The sequence below is a fragment of the Cricetulus griseus genome (assembly GCF_003668045.3).
Source record: "Cricetulus griseus strain 17A/GY chromosome 1 unlocalized genomic scaffold, alternate assembly CriGri-PICRH-1.0 chr1_1, whole genome shotgun sequence".
NCBI lineage: Eukaryota > Metazoa > Chordata > Mammalia > Rodentia > Cricetidae > Cricetulus > Cricetulus griseus.
Window position 1 is genome coordinate 5,690,485 of NW_023276807.1, and position 24,753 is coordinate 5,715,237.

At 43.3% G+C, this 24,753-nt stretch overlaps 1 long non-coding RNA gene across 1 annotated transcript; it reads left to right on the forward strand.

The window, feature by feature from the left end:
• Positions 1-3,566: 3,566 nt before the first annotated feature.
• On the forward strand, positions 3,567-16,916 carry LOC113832223. The gene is made up of 2 exons (XR_003479410.2): positions 3,567-3,659; positions 16,388-16,916. It is a non-coding gene; the product is annotated as an uncharacterized LOC113832223 (long non-coding RNA).
• The last annotated feature ends 7,837 nt before the right edge of the window (positions 16,917-24,753 follow it).

Consider the following 24,753-nt stretch of genomic DNA (forward strand, 5'->3'; position numbering starts at 1 on the left):
ATCACTCTAACTCAACTTCAGTCTGGGAGCATGAAATTTGTGGGTGACCATATTGTATTGCAATGTCCAAAGGTTTGAAACAGTCTGAGTCCTCAGCTGGTCATCTATCTAGTACTTGAGAGTAACTCCGGATCACATGGCTTCAGTGGCCCCACCAAACCTCACGTTGGAATAGATTCCTTACTGTAAAGCATTAAGAGGGTGGTGTCTCAATTGAAGTATCCTGTATGAAGATGCACTGAAGTTACCTGAGGTCAGGAGAGTGGGACCCTAATGCAATGGCTGTGCCTTTGTAAGAAGAGAGAAACCCAAGCTAGCATGCTTTCTCCATTGCACCATTGGATAGCCTCCTCACACCGGGATGCAACAGGAAGGTGCTCACCAGGTATGGACCAGATGATAGCACCATGGTAGCGTGAAGCAGAACTACGAACGAAATCAACTAATCTTTCTTTCATAAATTCCCAAGCTGTGGTATTCAGTTATTACAAAGGAAAACAGACTAAGACAGACTGCTAAGGAGTCCTCGGATTTGCTGTCCACTCCCTGCATGGGTCTCCTCCATGCTATGGGCTTAACACACTTTCATTCTTAGATAAATACTGCAAAGTTTAAAATTGTATTTGCCTCTTGCCTGGAAATGAGCAAACTGGTTAGCAAGAACGCAATGACAGTAATGAGTTTGCGCGTTCCCCTCCAGTGGTTTCCTTTGGTCTGCAGAGTGCCTCATGTTGTACACATACAGCCGGTCAGTGTTGAAAAGATAGAACTCATCCGTGTGTGTGTGTGTGTGTGTGTGTGTGTGTGTGTGTGTGTGTGTACATGTTCATGCATGTGTGTGCATCTGTGTATAGAGGCCAGAGATTGAGGCTAAGTGTTCTCTTCAATTACTCTCTATCCGGGTTTTAATTTTTTAAATTAGATTTGGTCCTTGACAGTTTCAAACAGATATATGATTCATCCTGATAACTCTCTCTCCATACCCTCTCTTTTCTCTCTCCATCCTTGCCAGTCTCCCCACTTCTCCCTACCTATCCCCCTTTCCTAGATTCATGACTTGTGGTTTAGTTTAACCAGGGCCATCTGTGTGGGCATTGGATTGGGACTAAGTACTGGAGACTGCTGGAGTCACCAGTGGTTACACAACTAAGGAAATGACTCTCTTCTCTCTAAATCTATTAGCAGCCAGTGGCTCAGCAGTAAGGTGTAGCGAGCCCCCCAGTCCCTCTTTCCCACCTTAGCTTTTAATCATTTAAGAATTTCATGTGTGTAATACAATGAAATATGATCCTACCCACCACCCTTTTCCCTCCACCTTGTATGATTTACTATAATCATCACCATTATTATTATTATTATTATTATTATTATTATTATTATTATTATTGAGATCTGCTGACTCAGCTAGACTGGCTGGCCAGGGAGCCCAGGGAGCCCAGGGAGCCCAGGGAGCCCAGGGAGCTTTCTGTCTGCCTCCCTGGACCTGGGATTATCTGGGTACAGTGCTATTCCAGGGATTATTCATGTATAGTGCTCTTCCTGGGATTGTCTGTGAACAGCATTTAGATGAGTGTTGGGGACAGAACTCAAGTTTTCATGATGTGGCCGCAAGGACTTACCAAATCAGTCATTTCTTCAGCCCTCCAAATGTATGTATATTCACTGTCCCAGGATGAGGTGTCGTATCAATTAATTATCCAAATTAATTAATAAAATATTCTTTTTTCTTTATTTTAACTTCAGAGTAAATGAAGCATGTTGTCATTTATTTCTTGATGTAACTGAGATATAGCTTATAGATAACAATACTTAAAGATTGTTAGATGTGAAATTTGTGATATGATTTCTAAAAACATAAGCAACATAAGTTTTTTTTAACTTGGATTTCCAAAACAAAACAATGCAATTATTGGGGCTAATTACTATTGACAATCTAACAGACTGTATGTTTCATGATGAAGGGGACTTTCGGGACCTAATGCTGTGGATTGAACATCCTCATGAAACCCTTAGAGACTGAACATCTCTGAGGGCAGCTGCTCTCACAGCCGAAATCAGCTGGCTGTTCATAGACTCACCAGTGCTCCAGCACTGTGGCCTTTTCGATGGTTCAGAAACTACTGGGCAGCCAAGGCTGGGGACAGTGCCAGTGCAGGGGCTCTGCCTAGCTGGCTGTGTGGGAAATGTGATTGGGGGAGGGGCGTTAGAGGGATCAGTTAAGAGCACTTGTGGCTTGCTCTGGTTAGTCTCATGTCAACTTCACATAAGCCAGGGTTATCTGGGAGGAGGAACCTCCACTGAGAAAATGTCCCCATCAGATTGGCATGCAGACAAGTCTGCAGGGGGTGTCTCCTTAAGTAACAATTGGTGTGAGAGGGTCCAGCCCATGGTGAGCAGTGCCACGCTTGGGAGGGATAAGACAGGTAGCTGGCCATAAGCCTGAGCAGCAAGCCAGTTAAGTGTTCCTCCATAGTCTCTGCTTCAGTTCCTGCTTCCAGTTCTTGCCCAGTGTGTTTGTTTGAATTCCCTCAATGGTAGACCATAGTGTGGAAGTGTAAGCAGAATAATCCCTTTCCTTTCCAAGTTGCCTTTGGTCATTAGTATTTTATCATTAAAAACCAAAACCAAAACCAAAACCAAACAAAACAAAAAACAAAGTAATCAAACTAGGACACTGCTCTTCCAGAGGACCTGAGTTTGGTTCCCAGCACTCATACCAGGAAGTAGGCCTATGGCTCCAACTTCCTCTTCTGGCCTCTATGGCCTCTGGTGGTATACATACTCATAAATTTTTACAACTTAAAATTTTGAAAGGACACATTCTGTGCTTGAAAGTAATTATCGCAATGAGTAGAGTGAAATATCTCTCCCAAAATGGATTCAGTAACATTATTAGGAAAACTGGGGTCAGCTGGATGAAGTGTGTATCGACGAAGCAGATAGGTTGCTCACGGGTGGACGAGGCACTTGCATATATGCTTTCGTGTTCAGAGTTCAGAGGTCAGTGTCAGTTTTAGGTCAGGAGCCCTAGACCTGCTTTTTCCTTTTGTCAAGACAGGGTCTGTCACTGGTCTGGAAGTTGCTGCTTATTCTAGCCTAAGGATTGTGGTGATATTTTGTTTGTGATCTAACACATAAAGCTTGCCTGAAGACCAGAGGGTGGAGCTAGCCACTAGTTAACCAAAGAGGCCAGGCAGTAATGGCACACACCTTTGATCCCAGCACTTGGGAGGTAGAAGCAGTAAGATCAGGAGTTCAAGGCCATACTGAGGCTACACGATATTGATCCAGTCTAAAAGAAAATAGAGCTCACATCTTCTTCGATCCCAGCACTTCCGATTACATGCCTTTAATTCCAGCACTAGGGAGGTGGAGACAGGAGTGATATGGCTGGGCGGATAGAGGAATATAAAGTTGGAGGAGACAGGAGCTCAGAGCATTCAGTCTGAGGATTTATAGGGACAGGATTGCTCCTTTGTCTGAGGATTCGGTAGAGGTAAGAATTAGTGGTTGGCTGCTCTGCTTCCCTGATCTTTCAGCATTAACCCCCATCCTGTCTCTGTCTCCCCAGTGTTTGGACTAGAAGCAAGCAGTACCATGACCAACTATTGCACACGGCTTCTGAGGGCTGAGCTCAGGTCACTAAGCAAGCACAAATGGTAAGCACTGACTGATCTATCTCCCCAGTGCCCAATCAATTGATCTTGAGTTGGATGCTTTGAGTTGTTACATTTGCTAATCAGAAAAGGACACTTAGAGTGAAGAATGTTTCCATTTTTTTTTAAAAAAAAAAGGCAGGGGAAGGAAAGTGTAAGTCCCTTATGTCAAACTACTGTGGCTACGTATTAGACCGGTAGGACAACTCTGATAATGAGACATTTTGGAATGGGAAGGCAGCCAGGCAGTCAGTATATGTCAAAGGTACTTGTTTACTGGCTGTGAGCAGGGTATGGTGGTGCCTAGAGGTTCATGATAAGATTTTGGTCAAGGCTTTTTACAACATTTGGGGATGTGAAAGAGTTTGCTGTTGCTGTTGTTGCCTCATAGCAAATAGAGTGGTATTTGTTTGTTTTGGTTTGATTTTGAGACAAGGTCTCTGTATAGCCTAAACTGGAATCAAATTCACAATCCTCCTGCCTTATGCTGAGATTACAAGCATATCATCCAGCTCCTCCTGGCGGTTAATCTTCCTCATCTCTTTTCATCACCAAACACTCTTGGACCTTGTAATCTAATTTAGGATAACTCCGAATTTTTCTCTGATCGATAGTTTATACAATAGTAGTGCATTTGTTTTAATGTCTCAGTCTTGATCCTTGTGTTGTGATGTATGTATGATGTTAGCATTAGGGAAAGTGGAAGATGGTACAATAGAAATATTCTGTGCTGCTTTTCCATGAGACTAAATGAATTTCAAGAGAAGAGGTATATGTGTAAATAGATATGCATGCCTAGATACACAATGTGTGGAAATCTCTCTTTTATAAAGAGTGCCATAGGTTTTGGGCTACAGAATTTTGATACCACCTGGATGCCATTGCTTTGCTCATTTCAAACATCAAACCTACACTGGGAAATATTTGGAGAGGGGCCTTGAAAAATGGCATTCCCCTGCCCAGTGCAGTCAGCTCGCTCTTGGAGTACTGTCCAGTCCTGCGGATCAGTTTGGGTCCCTCATTGTGGTGTGTCTGCACCTGGCATTGTGGGGCAGGAGCCTTGCTCCATCTCTTTTATGTCCCAATCATGCTGCTTTCCGGCCACCCATTGAATCGGGTCTCTACTGCATTTCACACTTGGATTAACTCAATCATGCAAATTATGTCAAGCCCAAAAGAAATCAGGCTGTGGGCAAATAAGAAATGCTAATAAAAATAGAAAATACAGCTCACAGCTGTGGTGCTCCTTTTATGGAACCGTTGCCCATGGACCCCAGATTCACGTGGCCTGGCCCAGTGCAAAAGGGAGGGATAAACAGAGTTGAGTTCTAATATAAATAAATAAATAAATAACCCACAGTGTAAATTAGATTCCCAAATCTTGATGTACCTCTTCACAGGAAAATAAACTGGTTTTGACATGATTGGAAGAACTGAAGTACCCACTCAAAGCATTCCTTGGAACATTTCGTTTTGTCTTTCCCAAGCTGAGATTTCTGGAGGGTTCTTTGTAAGTTGATTAATACTCCTTCCTGTATAGATGCCATAATGGGCTGACCCCTGGCCCCTGCTCTGCTAAGTCCTCCACTGGGAATGTACTGTGGTAGGCATTTCTGTCACACTAACGGTCCTCCAAGGTCCAGTTAAAAAAAGAAATCTCTTAGTTCAGAAAGAGCCTCCCCCCACCCCGACTGTCCTCAAGAGAGCTTGTCTTGTTTGGGTGGATGTTTACATGTATTTTTGTTATTATAGTAGTGTACATGATACGGGGTAATTTGTTCGGAAAGGAGGTTTACCTAGCTCATATCTTTGAAAGCCGGAAGTCTGTGATAAAGTGTTTCTATCTATCTGGCTGCTGCTGGTGAATGTCCTGGCTTCATCGGACCCTGGCAGGGAAAGGAAAAGAGCCAAGTGCACATGTGATCTTGCTTTATAACAGCCTGATTTCTAGAGAAGTAACTCTCCCCTAGGATGAGTGTTACTCCTTCCAACAGTAGTGGTGCTGTGTCCTAACTGCCTCTCGTTATGGGCTCCACTTCAAAGATTTATCACCATATTCTACCATACTAGCTAGCCATTGAGCCTCCAGCACATGGACGCTGGGGCCTGTATTCAACACAAATTTAAGCCACTATAGTGACTTTAATTCTGTTGCTTTACCTAGGGTTAGTGAAGCATCCAAGCTCCTCAATGCTTAACACACACATGTGCTATTGGAGAAGCCAGGCTTCCCAGCTAGCTCCTGCCAGATCTGGCATCCAGGTTTATTCTCCCCATTATGGGTTCTCAGTGAGTATTTCCCGAAGGATTTATGGGAGTTTGGGTCTAACAGCAAGAAAAGATCGTTTGTGTTTCTGGCTTCTATCTGAACTGTTCTCCCTACTCAGGAGATGTGGTTTCAATTCGATAGCGGTACAGAAAGAAAAAAAAAATGACCCTCCATGTGTGTTTCTAAACAAGAACCAGGAATGTGCAAAGAAGTGCTGGTCTCTACTGGAAGTGCTGGGAGGCATGGCTCCAGCTAATCTGATGCTGAACCCAAATACATAGCAGGTGCTCAGTTCGATTCCCTGCTTCCCTCTAAGTTGTTACTCCCTCTCAGACTTGGGTTTCCTGTGGGGATTTCACCTATTTTAACTTTGAAGCCCCTGACCTAAGATATCTAACCTACAGAGAGAATTTCCCGTAAGCACCAACGTGGGTTCGATTCATGCTTATTGAGTGCAGAGCCAGCATTTCAAACTTCTCCGTATCAGTCACAGCAACCAGGCCAGAATGGAGTCATACGAGTTCAATTGTCATCCAGCCAGTGAGCAGGACTGGCAGGAGGTTTCTGTAAATGCCTTCCCTTCTCAGAGCTCCCGGGGCATGAGGCTTGGGAACACTGTGGGGGAAAGATGGCCATTTCCAGCAGATACATCTCTCCTGGGAGATGGATGGCAGTATGGGGTGGTATTAACAGCAATGGCAAGAGTAACTTCCTGTGCGCCTCTGGCAGAACACACTCTGGGCTGACTATATACTCATTATTTCATTTAATCCTTACACACCCCTGTAAGGAATGTGCTAAGTGCCCTATAGATTGCCACACATAAAGAAGGGCTGTTTTGGGAATCTCAGGAGCATGACGTCTCATAACTCCTGAATGAGCAGGAAAACCTACCCTTACCCTAGCCCTACTATTACCTGTAAATAAGCCAAAGCAAAGACTTAAAAAACTGTTTCCTTATAAACATTAAATGCTCTGAAGAAAGGGCCTAGAAGATGCTGGCCCCGTTTTCTGCGTTGCTGTAAACATTTGGGTTGAGGAGGGTCTTATCCCTGTAACTGGAAAAGGATGTTAAAGAATATTTGATACAGGACTATACTTGATTGACTGACCACAGGCACATCCAAGCTGTCTGCAAGGGTACCCCTCTAGGATCTGTCTGCAAGAGTCAAGTACCAGCACAGAGAGTTGTACCAAACATCCTGCAGAAGCTGCACCAGCAGACCCTAGCAAGGCTCCTCAGCCTATCATTCCCACTTCCCCTAAAGAGCATTGTGACAAATATCAGCAATAAAAGTATTAACTTCATCACTTTTCTCTTAAACCAAATTCCTTACACTTCATCCTACTAGGTGGGTTAAAAGTGGGTTCAGAGTCTGTCTCTCCTTGGAGGTGACTGGCGTGTCTTCCTCCATTCAAATTTAGAGAAAAATGCCCAAGCTTAGAAGTGAACTCACTTCTAGAGGCTTATTGGAACTCAGAGCACATCCCCTTGACAGATACAACAGGGATTAATGAGCCATGACCAGAAGTTTGATTTTTCTGTCAAGTGCTCCCATCCGTTTTTAATAAACAGAAGAACAGCAGCAACTCCACTGCTTGCTCTCCATCGCGGAAGTGAGGCTGCTTGCTCCTGGTAGCCGGTGTGCTGAGCAGAGTTAGGATGGTAAATGACTGACAAATGCATTTATGAGCCCCTTCGGTCTGCTTCTCTGGTGGCTGGCTTTCTCCCCAAGTTCCATTTCTCTGTCTCTATTCAATGTGGGCGGCTCAGAGCTTTGCCAAGGGAAACCGTCAAGTGCAATATCACATTTACAACTAAATGGCTTCAATTTCGTGCCACTGGGGCACTATCTGTGGTGTAAAACTGCCAAAATACCCACTGTTTTCCCGTTAAACCACGCTGGGTGCTCCTTCACAGAGGCCTGGTTCCAGTGAGGACTAGAAGTTGAGCCAAAGTACAGCTACCCTGCAACAGCAGATGGTAAGAAGCAGGTCAGGCTGAAGAGCAACTCCCAGCAACCCGGTCCTCCTCCTTCGTGCCCACAAAGCTGTATTTGGTCTCAGTTAAACAAAAACAGTTCTCACCCAGTCTTGTTCTGCTCACACTCACTGAAAATAATCGCATTGCTCACAAAAGTGTTGTTTCTATTGTGGAAACAACAAAGTGGTATTTTTCTTTTCTCTTTCTTCCTGCCTTTCTCTCATGCTTTCAATTTCTCTTTTTTTCTTTTTGGTCTTGTGAAGCAAGCCGGGATGTTCATGGGGGGGAGCCTTCTTTATTCCCTGAGAGCCTTGCTGAGAACGGCTGCCTTTAGCCATACTGTCCACAGGATGTCCCCAGTGTTCCATGGAAATTCCATGGAAAGGGCATTTACCCGGTAATGCAAAAGTTGTTTCTTAAGGAAGAAAGGTCAGAGCACAGACCTTTGTCCCATTTCAAAACGAGCTGGCTTTGCACAGGCTGCCTCAGCACCACCATCAAGCATCAAAGCCATGTGAGTTGAGGTTGTCCTTGAAGTAGAATGTGCCACCTACAAGTAAAGCCACTAAACTTAACAGCCCAGAGCTGATATTTAATCGCCCCTGAAGAGAAGTCACCCTGAGGCAGAGTTAATAACCAATACCAGATCTTATTTTTTTCACTTTAATTTTCTTTAAAAGCTTCATGCTCAAGCAATGTGGTGACCAATATTTGGTGAAATTATATGCTGTTGAAGATACTCCTTGAGCTGACATATTTATTAAATCCCAAGATGACGGTCTACAAGAACTTAACAGAGAAACACTGGAAAGGAGTGTGAATGTAAACTTATTATTGAGTAAAAATAAAATCTTTAAAAACTTAAAATGGAAGTAGAATAATTAGTCCATTTCCTTATTGCATAATTTCAGAGGTGATTCCACAATGACACAAGAAGGCTTCTAGGCTACTATGCACAAGGTGTCAAAGGGACAATTTCCAAGGAAGAGGGCACATCCATCAACCCTTTTGGAGGCTGGGTACGAAATATCCGACTTCTCTCATTTAAAAGGTAGATCACAGATTTCAGTGCCGGGTCCAGTCATTCAAGGACTAAGGTAGTTTGTTGGTTTCTTCACTGGCTTGGATGAACTCCATTTTAACCAGACTTCAACTAGCTTCTGTTATCACAGCTTCTCTGAGTTGAACCCATAAGTATATTAGGATAAAAGGTTTTTGCTAGCTTAGCTATAGCCTAGGAGAGTCTGGTTTCCTCCATTGGGCAGGGGTGGGGGGAGCTGTCAGAGAAACCCGTGACTTGCCTTAGGGAAGATGCACAGGGAGTCTAGATGGTGTCTGCTTCACTGTCATTTGTTTATATACCCAGCTATACAGATCTGAGAGTCTGTCATTTCTAAATACTAACGGAAGCCATGCTTTTCCTGATGTAGAGGCTTTTGTGGTCTTAATTGTGCCCAGCCGAAGTCCCCATGATTTTATCCTTGAGTACGTCACAATGTGTCTGCATTTGGAGAAGAATTTTTTAAAGAGATCTTTAGCCTAGGTCACTGGGGCGGGACAATATCTAGTACGACTGGTTTACATGTAAGAAGAAAAGATCAAGATATCACCATTCACAGAAAGGCCCTCGGAAGTTGTGAGAGAAGATGGCATACGAAGGCCAAGGCAAGATGTCAGGCAAAACTAACCCTGAGAACACCCTGATCTCATTCCAGCCCCTGTCGGCATTCATGGTACTATTGTGGCAGTTCTAGAAAATTAGTCCAGAAGCAAATGTCCTTCTTGGTACTCCTAGTTGTGTAATAATACTTGTTGCCAGCTCTTAAGTTAAATACAGTTCATGCCTTAGTAATAATGGCTGACACAAGTAAATGCAATGAATCCACCTGTCATGAGATTCACAGATATATATTTCTCTAGTATTGGAGGCAACCATCCTGGTTGAAATCCTCACTTTTACAAGAGAAACTGGGCTAAAGACTCTGTCCCCCACTACTCCTGCACCCACACTCTGAGATTCCTGGAAAACCAACAGTAGGGAGGGTCTTAAAAAGGCAGAAAAGAGATGCAGTCCTTTCTCCATAGTGCTCTGTCTAAACCACTAATTTTGGAAACAAACATTGTGTTTTAACCTTGTATGGGTGGGTTTTAAACAGGGTACACTTGTTCTAGCAAATAAACCAGGTACCGTGGAATGAAACTTGGTGCTCACTCTGTAACACAAATTCTAAAAGGTCTTAAGTATGAAAGCCCAGAGTCAGATATTGTGGGGTGAAAGCTGACATATCAGAGAAGCAGAACAGCCAGCCTTTGTGAAACCCTCAGACTGAGAAGAGACAAGAGTTCCTGCCTTCCCCAGCCTGTATTCCTCTCTTTGCCCAACTATATTGCTTCCTGTCTGTCTGTACAGACCTCCAGACTTCTATGGTTAGCTAATGGCTAGCTCTGCCCTCTGATCTTCAGGCAAGCTTTATTTGTTAGAGTATAAACAAGATATCACCACATCCCTCTTAATTATTGGGTCACATCTTTTCTCTGTTTCAAGGCACATGTATGTAACCAGATGGTTACCTGTCAAATTACCTAGTATTTTCAATTCTCTCTAGAACGTACCATGGACCATGGTGGCCAAAATAGACCATGTGGCCAAAAGTGAGCAGAGAATAGTCAGCCTTCAGGGAGAGGTCTGTGGCTGAACCCTCCTAGCCTGGTTGGTGATGCCTGGGGTGTACATGCATCTAGCCCATTTGATTTATGTCTGTTTCAGCACTTACTGTATCTGAACGATTTAGAGTGGGCTGTGTCTTATAGTCTTTTGTTTCTCCACACACACAATGGGCTCCCTAAAATGCCCCTTGTGCTGTACATGGCAGATGCACCTGGACAAAGCCAGGAAGTAAGTCCTCCTTCCATATCCAGGCCTACAGACTCTGATGCCTGAGGTCTGGACCAGTGAGTGTGACTCGCCAGCCTTTCCTGTGTCTATAGGACCCGTCTGGAGCTGGCATGGCTCGATGCCCAGTGCCTGTGCCACATAGCCCATGGCCTCATTGGAAATATCTCAACTTTCTGTCTCTCTCTATGTCTCTCTGTGTCTCTCTGTGTATCTCTCTGCCTCTGTCTGTCTGTCTGTCTGTCTGTCTGTCTGTCTGTCTCTCTAAGATAAGCCGATAGATAGGTAATTTTTCTAGTCTCAAAGGAATTTACTTTTGAAAGCATCTTCTCTGAGTTTCCTTCAAAATACAGGCAGTACACTGTGTGGATAGGGACTACAATGATTTCACAGGAATTCTATTGCTACTTTTAAAAGCGCACAGATTTTTAAAGGGAAAGGAAGCTGAGAAGCATTTGTGGCTTTTCGGGAAAGTTAAAACATTACCTACTACAAAAATTCTTTGAGACACATGGCCAAAGAAGGAAGGGAAGTCCTTTACTGCTCTCAGCTTGAGCTTACTGCCCAGTGGACACAATGCCTAGAAAAACTACCTGCTTCTCACAGGTGAGAAGCTGTGTAACTTCCAAAGAAGGTCTTTGGAAACTGGGTAACTTCTGTGAGGTCAAGCTGTTCAGTGACCAAACCCACTGTGAAAAGAAGAGGAAGAAGGAGGAGTAGGAGGAGGAAGAGGAAGAGGAAGAGAAAAAAGGAGGAGGAGGAGGAAGAGGAGGAGAAGGAGGAGGAGGAGGAGGAGGTGGTAAGACAAAAGTAGCAGCCACACAGCCACAGATTCAAAAATAGAGAAATTGTGTAATACTGAAAACAGATTTTAAACTTCAGTTTGACAGTTTTAAAGGGACATTTTGGAGGAATCCAAAATAAATATTATTTTTTAAAAAAGATAGTGGCTGCATTTCCAAGGAACCAACAACAGTCTGACGTAAGGTGGGGAATGGGTAAGGAGGACGTACAACCTGTGACTATTTTACCACCAGTCAATATATAAAGCAAAACATGAAGAAAATTCACATAGTTTTGACAATTGCAGAGTATCCCCAAAGCATTCTTTTTAATGGTTTAGGCAAAGCAACCTAGCTCATTCCTGATTGCTCACAACTGTTTCGTTATGCGAAAGTCCTTCTTCAAAATACCCAGCTCTGATCTCAAAGGATGCATGTGAGCTTTCCATGGCTTATCTTCTTTATAAGAATAACAGGCAGAAAGTAAATACAATTTGGTGTTTAAATAGCTTTCCTCTGTTCGTTGGTCACCCAGGCCTCCATTTCATTTAATTAGTTTGTTCCTGCCAACCATCTCTGGGCAATGCCTGGTGATACTTAGATTTCCTGGTATAAGACAGGAAGGAGGTCTGTGGGGCTGGATTGTGTGTTTGGAGGTAGGTCTTCGTGGGGCTCTTCTGGAAGTATTTTTTCTTGTGTCTTGTATGTGGTATGAGATTTGATAAGCTTCTCTACCCGGTTCTGGTGTCCACAGTATGTTACTTTCTCTGCTGAGTAAAGTAAAGGATTTATGAGAATCACAAAGTAGAATGCAAGGGCCCCACTGGCCGCCTGGCTCCTTAGTGCAGTTACCTGCTCTATGTTGACACTAACTTCTGTTGCTGGATAGTTACTTCCAGGAACTTGCCTGCTTTTCTCTGTAATGCACAGTGCAGTTACATTCAGCAAGCCTGTCTTTGTTTGTGTGTACACTCTGTGTGTGTGTGTGTGTGTGTGTGTGTGTGTGTGTGTGTGTGTGTGTGTGTGTATTCCTGCTTTGCCCCAAGACTGCTCTGGCTATGGCCCTGGAGGGAGAATTGTGGATGTAAGGGCAGGTGTAGGGCGGAAGATGAGACCAGGGAAAGGCTGCTACCTACCTTTGATGCCTCTTCCAGCACGATGCCCTGACTAATGAGCAGAGGCCACTAATGAGGAGTGAGCTGGAACTCTCCTTTGCTGGAGACTGAACCCATTAGCCTTTGGGTCCCCATGAGCCTGAGGCTACCAGGCCTGCTTCCCGAATGGATGGCTTCCAGCTCACTGTACCACTCCTACTCCTGGTGCCAGTGGCCGTGAATAACCTCACTTTGGTGTGTTTTTCAAAATATTTCTCCACCCCAGTTCTTTCCACCTCCAAGGCCCCCAGCATCCCCCCTCCCCAGCTTGGTGGCCCCATGCGGTGATGTTTCTTGAAATGTTAGATTCTTCCTTCCTCTATTCCCCCTCCAGTTCTGGAAGCGTTTTGTTTCTGTACTGCTTTGTGAATCGGGGGCCCAGTCCAGCTCCTTGGGGCTTTAAAGTTGAATTCATTATTAAACAGGAAGGGGGCAGTACTTTTAGCAGGCGCCAAGTAACTGTACTTACACTGCAAGCTGGCACCACTCCGCTATCCTGGGCTGTGGTTTGCTGAAGGCAACTGGAGATTTTTATTCTAGTTTTTTAATCAGGCATTTCTGTAAGTTTTGAGGCAGTGAAGGGTTGGCAAGCGAAGGGCTGGGAAGCCAGTCTCCATCACCTCCTGACCATTTTGGCCAAAATGGTTTTTTTTTTTCTTTTTTTTTTCCTTTTTAAATAAATCAGAAATACTGTTGCAGTTGTAAATCAATCTGAAATTATCCACTCGCAATTGTTTGTTTTCACTGAGAACAGGGTGGGCTTTTCTCATATATGTGTGTGTATAATATATAATATACTTATATACATATATATATATATATACATATATATATATTCTCTATTATCCCTTATTGAGAACAGTGCTTTGTTTTTCAAAAAAAAAATATATATAGAGAGAGAGAGCGATTGGAAGGTTGACTTTATTGCTTTGTGAGTGTTACAATCACTCCTTTTTGGGGAGGGTGTTGGTTAAGTGGACTAGAGCAAATCTGGTCTTTCAAACTGAAGACATGCCGCAGTATTTCTTGATTCCCTGAGTGTAGGCATTTACACTTATCAGAAATTCACATTCCATTGGAGCTGGTGGACTGGTTCATCCCAGACGTGGTAAGTATGGGAACTGACAGAGCTGTGTGAATGAAACCGTGCTGGCGTTTCCCACGGAACCCAAACCTGTTTTCAAGGTGATGAGCCTCTGGTGTCAGGGACAAGCTTTCTGATGCCATCCCAGGTTGACTTGCCATTTGGCTTTCCCCTGGCCTCTCGATGCCAGGGATGCTTCAAAAGACAAGCTGAGGTCCATTGGGTCTCACCCTGTAGATGCACTGTGGTGGAAAATGTTGGGTGTAGAGGAAGGGAGGGGGAGCTATCTGGGTGCAGCTGGGTGCGTGGGCCAGGGTGTGAAACAGCCTCAAGAGGAAAGAGAGCAAAGATTTGCTTTAGCTTTTAGATTCATGCTTATAAATTTGGAACGAGAAGAGAGAGAGAGAGAGAGAGAGAGAGAGAGAGAGAGAGAGAGAGAGAATACACACCCCTCTCAGCAGATTGGTGATGAAGTCTGCATGTAAAAGCCTCTCTGTATGAAACAGCACATCCATGCCTCAGCACATGCCTTGAGAAGCTACTCCATACACGCCTTAGAATGCTTTAAAACATGTGAGGTGCTCTATGAGCCTGGCTAGCCAAACCTTCCTTTTCAGTGCTTCTTTTCCCTCCTGGAATTAAAAAAAAAAAAAGTATTCTTGCTGACAATTCTTTCTTCTAAAAAATATGTAATTTTGTACCTTGTATGTATTATCTACATCTTGACTGTGTAATTTTCAACAGTTAATACATCTCATTATAATAATCCATTAAATGTACTTACCATGGACAAAAACATGAGGCCTAATGGCTTCTTTTGAATTATTAGCTAAGAGCTAAGTCTAGGTATCCATGGTAGAGCACTTGCCTAACATGAAAGGGGTTTTGGGGGTCAATCCCCTAGCACTGAAACCAGGAAAATGTACATCTTTAAGCCTTTAAACTAGGTGTTTCCATTACCTCTTAAATTGTCCTCTGATCCAAGAAAGAAATTCTTAAGGTATTCACTCTGATAACAAATATTGAGAAATTGCCCTTTCAGTGGAAGCAAAACAGAGAATATGAAAGATTCTGTGTCTGTCAGCATTGGCTCTGAATTACTCCCCAGCTGGATTGCATAGTTCCACAGCCAGGGACTGTAGCTACCTTCACTGTATCCACTAGTTACTATATCACTATTGCACTACTAAATGTGTTGTTCATCCTCAAGTTAAAATCAATATCCTCCTGGGATGCTTTGTCTAAGGAGAAGGTGAAGAAAGTTTGGAATAAAGAACGAATGGTGAAGGAACGAACAGTCCAAAAAAAAAAAAATTGTCCTCTGATGACGCTTTATTCTATGTACCAGCCTCTGCCTCAGGGCTATGGCTGTGGCTGTGGGCCCCTATCCTTGAGTGTCCAGTTGTTCTTGATATTTGGGTTCTGTGCTGGCCACACTCGTCTCATTGTGCTTTCCTTACCATAGTAAATAATTGAAAACAATATCTTCCTCACCAACCAACATTTGGAAGCTTCCTGTGTTAAAGGGGCACATGCACCAGTTTCCAGTCTGTTCTCCGTCTCATTTCCTTGTCAAAGAAATGTATTCAGAACTGGCTTTACAAATTAGAGAATTAGATCCCAGTTCCTTGTTTGAGCAAAGGCCCTTGTCTGTCTTATTTAAAAATGGCTCCTGCTTCTATTCCTCACCCATTAAAGATTCCAATGCAATACTGAAAAGAATATTTATGGTCCTTATACACATCATAACAGTGTGTTTTTTTCCATAGCTTTTCCATAGCATAGCACTGGTAACTTAGAATCTTGGTACATTTTTTTTTTTAAAGAAAGTGTCCCACCATCAATTGTTGGATAATGAGAGTGTTCATTTAGGAACATTTTACTTGAGATGTCCTTCCAGGAGAGGGGCTTATGGCTTGCCACAGCACCCTTGGAAAGATAAATAGCAGCTTCACTCAGCTGGGAACATAGCTGGACAACAAGAACGACAACCCTCTTCACACACAAAAATAATTTTAATGTCACGGAGGATACCAATCAACTCATGCATTGCTTTTAAAATGCATTTCCCTCCCCTGGGCTTTAAGGGTAATCAGAAGACAACACATACACCAACGTATGCTTTCTTGAGGACTTTCTTGACTGACTGCTAGGGAGCAATGAAATTGGGAAATGTGTTTCTGTCTGATGGAGTCAACTGTGTCCTGGAAGTCTAACAAGGCCTTCCTTTCCATGGGAAGCTCAGTCCCTGGCTGGGTTGTAGTCATGCTTCCTAGCATGATGTTCCCAGCTGCAGATGAATTCAGGCTTCCCTACCAAGGTCCTGGGTGAGTCCAGCCACTTGCCAAGAGACTGGTGGATTCTGCAGGTGTCTGAGCTACAGCCCTAGGCAGGGCTGCCTCTGCCTTCCCCTAAGGTCTCCGAGCCCTTCTGCAGTCCAGATGGTTCCAATTTGAGGCCTACACTCTACGCTGGAGCTGTATTGAGTTTCTTCCCTGAAACCAACAAAACCTGCTTCAGCATTTTGCTTGGATTAAAATATTTGTCCCCCTTTTTTTTTCACAGGGCAGGAGGAGGGCTCCTGATGCCTCCAAAGGAAGGAAATCATTACAGGGCCCTACAGAAGTAGGTCGTGTGCTACAGCTGCTCATAGTTTGGGAGGAAGAAACATCGGACCTCAAACCTGGAACACGACTCTTTCAAAACGTTTGTGAGCAGCCCAAGAAAAACATCCTCCCGAGTCTTATCTAATAAGCGTGATCTCTAATCGCCTCAGTGTGTGCCCGGCTTGCGTTAAGACTTTGCACCTAACTTCCCCGGGCTTGGGGAATGCTGGGGCAGAACACAGAGAGCCTTAATGAAGGGGATTTAATAGTTTGTGTTAAAGCTAATATGGTCCATTAGGAGCTGTCATTTTTATAAACAATGGAGATATGTTACCCTCTTCTAGGGTGGAAAGTCATTCCTCGCAAGACCTTGTAAACATTCAGTAACAATCTGTGGAACACGCATGACCGACAATTAAAGCACCCGCCTAGAAAGCGGGATTCCCCTCACATATTTGGTTTCTGGCTAAATAAACTCATAAAGATCATACATGTGTAGGCATACCCTTCTATTAGAAAAAAAAATAACATGTGTGCTTTTCATTAAGGAAATCAACTGTTATCTCCTGAGCACCTTGGATTTGAGCTCAAGGAGCATCAGCAAGATTTGTTAGTTCAGTTCTGAGCACAGTTTTCATTCTTTACTTCTTGCCATGGTGAAGATATAAGATTAACAGTTCCCAAGGCCAGGAAAGGCAGGGTTCAGACCCGTAACGGCTACCAATAAAAAGACTGTCCTGTTAGAAGCATTGTGGAGCTCACAATCTCGGGACTTTTACTTTGTAGTTGCAGACTCCAGAGGAGATTCGGCCTGAGAAGCAGTACACTTGGAGACTCACAGAAGGCCCTGGGAAGTTGAGATCTAAGTAAGCCCTGATTTTGTAAATAGAATTTGCTTGTTTACGCACACATGCATGCACACACACACACATGCATGCATACACACACATGGATGCATCATTCTTTTTTTTTTCCCCTCTTGAAGACAAATGATTCCTTTTCATAGATTTCAAGTTTGGCAGAATTTGATGAAAAATTTGTATAAACCCTAATGCTTCCTTCTATGTATAGAAGTGGCTTGTGTTAAAGTTATATTCTAGTTATTCATATAGACTCAAAACCCCCAGTGACAAGTTTTTTTTCTTTCTTTTCTTTTTTCTTTCTTTCTTTCTTTCTTTCTTTCTTTCTTTCTTTTTTCTTTTTTTAAGAAGCTGCCTCAGGCAGAACTTGCTATCAAGGAAGGCCAGGAACAAAACAGCATTTTAAAAGCAGATTACAAATCCCTCCTAACAAAGCAAAATCAAACTGCTGATCAATAAGTGCAGCTGGGTTTAAATTGTTTCCTTATAAAAGCCTTAAAAAACTTTTTTGAATAATAGGCTAAAGGCTGAACTTTCATGCTTTGGAGCAAACCCCCTTCTGGAAAAATCTTTCCCCTTCCTCCAGGGAACCGTTCCTGGGAAGAGCTACCTCTGCTTCTCCTCCTCCTTTATGCTGAACACAGGCCCGTGTTGTGGCTGGAAAAGGCTGGTAATGTAACGTGGCTTCCAAAGGAAGGGCAAGGTGGCCTTTGATCTGCGTTGAACACTCCTATGACATTTCAGCTGCTGGTTCCCACAGCACAGCCTCCTTTCCACACTCATCCGTGAAGGGCCTGTGAGATAGATGCTTAAACTGGGGTGGCTCTGCTTTCCGGAAATGCAGCTTGGAGCCCAAAGAAAAGTCCTAGCCTTTAGGTTTGTTGAAGCAACAAAAAAAACGTGCCACGTAGGTTGTGGCTTCTTGTTGTTTAGGTGGAGACTGAGTGTGGGACTTTGGTGCTGAGTTCCCAGCCTCCTGGCTTCACTCTGGTACTCTTGAATTCAGTGACTGACTTCAAATGGGGCTTTTCAAAAGAGAGAGGAAAGGGAAGGCACCAATGAGTGAGTGGTGTTCAGTTTATTCGCAGATGCTCCAAATGGTACAGAGATAAGCAAAAAGCGTTCTGGTGTGGGTTTTTAATGATTTTCATTATCACCAGACAAGAACTGAAAGATCGGCCAGATGCTATGGGGAAGATAGAGGGGGGGAGATTATAATACTAATACAAATGCCACACATGGTCCTCTGTCCCAGGAAACAGTCAAGGCAGGCCAAGGAGAACTTTGAAGTTAGTAGTTTTGTTTCAAAGGGAAGGTTGAAATTATGTAGAAAAATGGAAACTTTCAGAAAACTTTGATCTTGGCCTGCCCTGCTCATCTCCAGGAGTTACCAGGCAAATTGTGATTTTAGCGAGTGCGGCAACAGAGTGAAGGGCCCCCATGAGCATCTTGCCAGGCTGTGCAGAAGCCTGACGAGTGACTGTCCACAGTCTGTGTCACCCACCAGCAAGAGTGGAGGATGGAGATTCCCCCTGTCCCAAGAGGTAGTGCTTGAGTCACTGAACTGCCCTTCCCCACGAGTCACCTCCATGTCCTCCTTGACAGGACACACTCTGCATCAAGTAAAAAGGGCCCAGTCACCCTGGTTGGAAGAAAGCTTTTTCTTGGGAATCCTAGAGAAGTGAGCATGATTTTTCCTTTTTCCTCACTGGGGAAACAACTGACTACTTAGAAAATGGATTTTCTATTTATGAGAGAGAGGGTGGTGGAGAAGAGAGAAGAGAAGACAGAGAGAGAGAGAGAGAGAGAGAGAGAGAGAGAGAGAGAGAGGTCTTCAAATCACTCAGTAACATCATGTATTGTTGGGCAATGATCTTAAAGGTGAATGTAACAGTCAGACAAGCCTGCATGATGGTGCATGGAGAGCTTGCATGGTGACAGTACAGATGTACTCAAGGACTCAAAGCCTGCTTTTCGATACCCCTTAGCAAGAATTGTTCTAAGAAGCCTATGTTCCATGAAATGAGGGGAGAACCTCTAAGAGATGAGATGCTTTCAATGACGTTATAGCTTCCACCTGTGCCTCTTCTAGCCCAAGCTGCCCTCTGTTTCTGCCAGAACATCACCTTCCAGTGCTCCAAAGGACTTGGAGTTGAGCCTGCAGGCACCTCATTTAAACAAGCTTTGATCTGACAGTTGCTTCTGCTGCCTAGGCTTTGCCTAAATGACCAGTCTGTTTCACAACCCTCTCCCAGATCTACTTCTCAACCCTGGGTAAAATTCACCAATAATGACATTTTCTGACTTCGTAGATATCTCCTTCTGTGCCAAATGTTACACAACCATGACAAAAACAGGCATAAATGTTTGGGGTTTCCTGCTGAAATTTTAAATTGTCACTTGTTTATTTGTGTAGCCACTGGAGAATAACTTCTTTAAATGGATAGAATCCAACCAGACATGGAGGTGTGTTCTTGCTCAGGAGGGGCTGACTAGGGCACCCACTGAACAGCTGGCACCCGTGTGTTCACTCAGTTGATGTGAAGGGCATATCCTGGCCCATCACTCCTACTCTCTGAGGTGTTGTTAAAGTTCTGTGTGCATGTAGGATGGATTTTACTGAAAAAGAGCATATTAGCCTCCTTCATTCAAAACCCACTTACAGAGCACCCAGTGTGTGCCACGCATGAAGCAAAACACTGCTCATACAAGCGTGTCACCTGGGAGTGTGGACAGCTCAGCTTTTCTTGTTCACGTCACTAATTGGAAACAGAGGTAGCATGTCTCACTTATACCCACAGCATCATTTTTCTTCACGATTTACATGATTTCATGTTTGAAAGCAGGGCCATCTCTATGGGACAGCACTCCAGTATCCACTAATAGAGGAATGGAAATTTAGAAGGTAGAGAAGTGTGGTTTGACACCCCCCACACCCCCACACACATATCAGACACCAACTTCTCTGCCATACCATCTTGCTTTGAGATGCTGAGGCTAAACCATAGTCTATCTCCCATCTCTGATTTGCTCATTATGAGGGAGTCTTTCTTGCCCTTTAGTCACTGTAGGGTCTCAGTACCGCTTCCCAAGACAACTTTCTAAAGGTTTCATTTAGATGACAACTGTAATAAAGTACTGGGAAGCACTACCTAATTCTGGTGAGTGCTAGAGCTATATAGCTCATCTGGTAGGGTGCTTGTCTAAGCATACACAAATCCCTGGGCTCAGTCCCAGTACCGTATAACCAGCATAGTGACCCTTGGCAGTGAGTCCAGCACTGGGTAGGAGAGTCACAAATTCAAGGTCATCATTAGTTACTGAGGGAGTTCAAGGCCAATCTGGGACATATAAGGCACTGCCTCAAAAACAAAAACAAAAAGTCTCATGAAATAAAAATTATTTAATCAAAGCCAGGTGTGGTAGAGCAAACTTTTGATCCCAGCACTTAGGAGGCAGAGGCAGGTGGATCTCTGTGAGTTCCAGGCCAGCCTGGTCTACAAACTGAGTTCTAGGACAGCCAGATCTACACAGAGAAACCCTGTCTCAAAATACAAAAACAAACAAATGAAAATTATTTAGTCAAACTTGGAATGACTTCATCTAAGCACATGTTGCTGGTCCTCATTTTATTATTTCTGCAAGTGCTCTTAATTAAACCCAGAGTACGTCTGGTCCCTCCACTTTCAGACAGCTTCTTAGGTTTTAAATTCCCAGTTTTCCTGTGTTTGTTATATTTATGTTGTTACGGGGAGCAAGAGCTTTGTGCACGTGTGTGAGTGTGAGTGTACACATGTGTTCCTGTGTGAATGGTGAGTTTTTAGGACAGGCATGTATCTGTCTCCTCCTCCTGTCTGTCTCTTCCTCCTGTTTTGCTGGGAGTCTTATTCTCACTGAATAGCTATTATCATACGGGAGCCTTAATAAATGTCAGTTTTCTGGCAGATTTTTAGGCAAGCTTATTATGAGATCAGTAAAACTTTTAACTGGATAGGGAAGAGGGTTGAAAGTGCCTGAGACAGTCTAGCGCCAGGCTAGTTCAACTCTGGGTGGGCACATTTAATAAAAAGAAACTTAAAACAGTGAAAAAATTAGAATTTCATTATTCCATACATGCATGCACACTGATCACATTCACTCCCAATGAGTGGTTTTAAATATAATTTTCCATGTCCCAATTTTAAGTAGGTTTGGAAATGGAAAAGCTATGTAATTTGTCATCAGATAATGTAATCCCCAGTGAAGTTGAAAAACTGTGTGTGTGTGTGTGTGTGTGTGTGTGTGTGTGTGTGTGTGTGTGTGTGTGTTATGTTGTGTGTTTTATGAAGGTTATTCAATCACATATATGATTAACTAATATATCAGTTTGCCATTTTATTTGTTCATAATTGCACAGAATTTTTTCATTCTTGTTTTTATTTAAATTAGAAACAAGCTTCTTTTACATGTCAATCTCAGTTCCTTCTCCCTCCCCTCCTCCCCTGTCCCCTACCAACCCCCCTATCCCAACTCCTTTCTGCTACTCAGGGAGGATGAGGCCTTCCTTGGGGATCTTCAAAATCTATCATATCATTTGGAGCAGGACCTAGACCCTCCCCAGTGTGTCTAGGCTTCGAGAGTATCCCTCTATGAGGAGAGGGCTCCCAAAGTTCATTTGTGTACTAGGGGTAAATACAGATCCACTACCAGTGACTCCATAGATTGTCCAGATCTCCAAACTGACTTCCTCCTTCAGGGGGTCTTGAACAGTCCTATGTTGGTTCCCCAGCTATCAGTCTGGGGTCCATGAGCAACCCCTTGTTCAGGTCAGCTGTTTCTGTGGGTTTCTCCACCCTGGTCTTGACCCCTTTGCTCATCACTCCTTTCTCTCTGCAACTGGATTCCAGAGTTCAGCTCAGTGTTTAGCTGAGTGCCTGTGTCTGCTTCCATCAGCTACTGGATGAAGGCTCTAGGATGGCACATAAGGTAGTCATCAATCTCATTACCGAAGAAGGGCTTTTAAGGTAGCCTCTCAACTATTGCTTAGATTGTTAGTTGGGGTCGACCTTGTAGATCTCTGGACAATTCCCTAGTGCTAGAATTCTCTTTAAAACTATAATGGCTCCCTCTATGATGGGATCCCTTTTCTTGCTCTCCTCCATTCCTCTCCGACTAGTCCTGCTCCCTCCTGTCCTCCTCTCCCCTCCCCTTCTCCCCCGTGATAGTATAGAATTTTGATTCAATTTTTGTATGTAAAATTTCCTGGCTGAGCAATAGAACCTTCATACCAAAAGGCAAGTTAGAAAAGAAGCAGGAGGCATCACCATTTATTTTATGTCCAAGGAAACTTTATTCTGGAAATAAAGAATCTCTACATGTAGGCATAAGAGGTTGGAAGAGAAGATAGTAGCATCATCCAGAAAGATGAGATGAAGGTAGCACATTTCCACCCAGCATCCAGAATCTTTAGATTTGATTTTTGACATTCATGCAGTTCTAGAAAGCCTAAAAGAGAGCATATCATGTGTCTGAATCAGGCAGCAGTTGGAGTGCATAACTGGGGAGGAAAGTATTACAGGAATTCTGAAAGAGGTACAGGATGGGGCACTATTAGTCCACTAAGAGTCTCTTTCAGCAAAATTCTGCAAACTTCTGCTCCTAGGAGCAAAATAGCAATGCAGTTCATAGACACATAGTAAAAATTCTTACTCAGAAAAAATCCAGGCCTGTGTGTGTCTAATTCAGTTACATTTATCTGGTGGCTAGAAAAAAAAACACCAATAAGTTAAATAAAAATATGCATCGATACTATTTTCCTAAGTGAAATCAAATTAATGTGTCTAACTTGTGCCTCTAAGAGGCACACTTTGCTAGAAAGTAACAGTAGGAATTGCCTAGTTTGTTGTCTGAATTAAATACAAATTTACACACCCAAATGACCAAAATAATGAAAGTGATAGATTAGTGTATTGATGCATAATCACTGTGGAGAATGCAGAACTTACCAGCAGCTGATTTTGAGACAATTGCTTGTAATTAAAGCTGTGCTGGTTACCAAAAAAATAAAAGAGAGGGAGAAGTCCTTTGTGTATAACACCAATTAATTACTTTTTTTTCCATGGTGAATAGTTCTTAAATGCCTGTGCAGCTATTTATATCTGGCCACATTCAGGAGTGATAGGAGGTAGATTGCTTAGCAGCCTTCTCAGGATTTCTATTTGCAACTGACACTCTGCTGTTGGTTTTCCTTAAACCCATCTTTTAAAAAGTAACATTCAGAAGATTCTAATGTAAGAAGGGTGTTAAGATTCCTGCTTCCTTATAATTAATAAAAATAAATGGACAAGGCCCAGCTACACAGTTGTAAATCAATTTCTCTAGCTATCATCCCAAGCAGAACAGTGATTGAATTGTAAATACAGCAAACATTGCTTAGCAGTAGCCAGATTCCTTTTCCTTGAAAATATTTGTATTTGCTTAGCCTCACAACAGTCCCCTGGGTCCAAAACACCTTCAGGAGACAGTTGTGGTTGTTGACATTTGTGTCACCAAATGCTATTCCTTTCGGAATAGCCAGGCAGGATCAACTAGCTGTTATCCCATCCAGCTGTCCTCCCAGATACCAAGGGTGTGACCCTGCCCTTGTTCTCCTGCTGGCACCATTTTGAGGATTGGTAGTGTAGAAAGGCCACACTCAACAACACTTGTTCCTTCTTCCTCCTGACTACTAAGCAAGCTCTCTGGGTGTTCTTACGTCCAGTTGAGTTCATTACTTACTGTACAACCAACTACAGAGAAATGCCATTCCAGGTGTGGAGGTTCGTAAGCAAAAACATTCACAGATTGGGCAACTAACGAAGCTGCCGTGATCACTGTGGGGTCTGGAGTCTAGGAGAGAACGCTACTGGAAAACAGAGCAAAATAAATGTGAGTGGCTGGGACTAACAATGCAAGACAGCAGGTCACAGGCCCAACCTCAGTTCTTGGCTTTATCCGGAGCAGTAGGATAGCAAAAGACTTCTCTACACCTGGATCTCCATGGGTCCTAACTGCAAATCTACAACAAGGCAATTGTGAAGGTCACGATAACATGCACAGGAGCTGGAGAGATGGCTCAGTGGTTAAAAACATGGGTGAAGCTATTTTAGGGTCAGTAAGATGGCTTGGCAAGTGAAGGTGCTTGCTTCTAACCCATACAACCTGACCTTGGTTCCTAGGACCCACGTAGAGGAAGGAGAGAAGTGATTCTCGAAAGTTGTCTTTGGATCTCCAGAAGCACACAACGATATGCAAATGCCCATGCATACACACACACACACACACACACACACACACACACACACACACACACACACTAAGTACATGCAAAAAAAATTTTAAAAATAAGCTTTATAATGCCAGTCCAAAATGATTGCTAATGAGTCTTAGATATTGCCATTAACTGTATCTTTAAGTAATAAAATGTACAAATAAGTTTTCATCATGA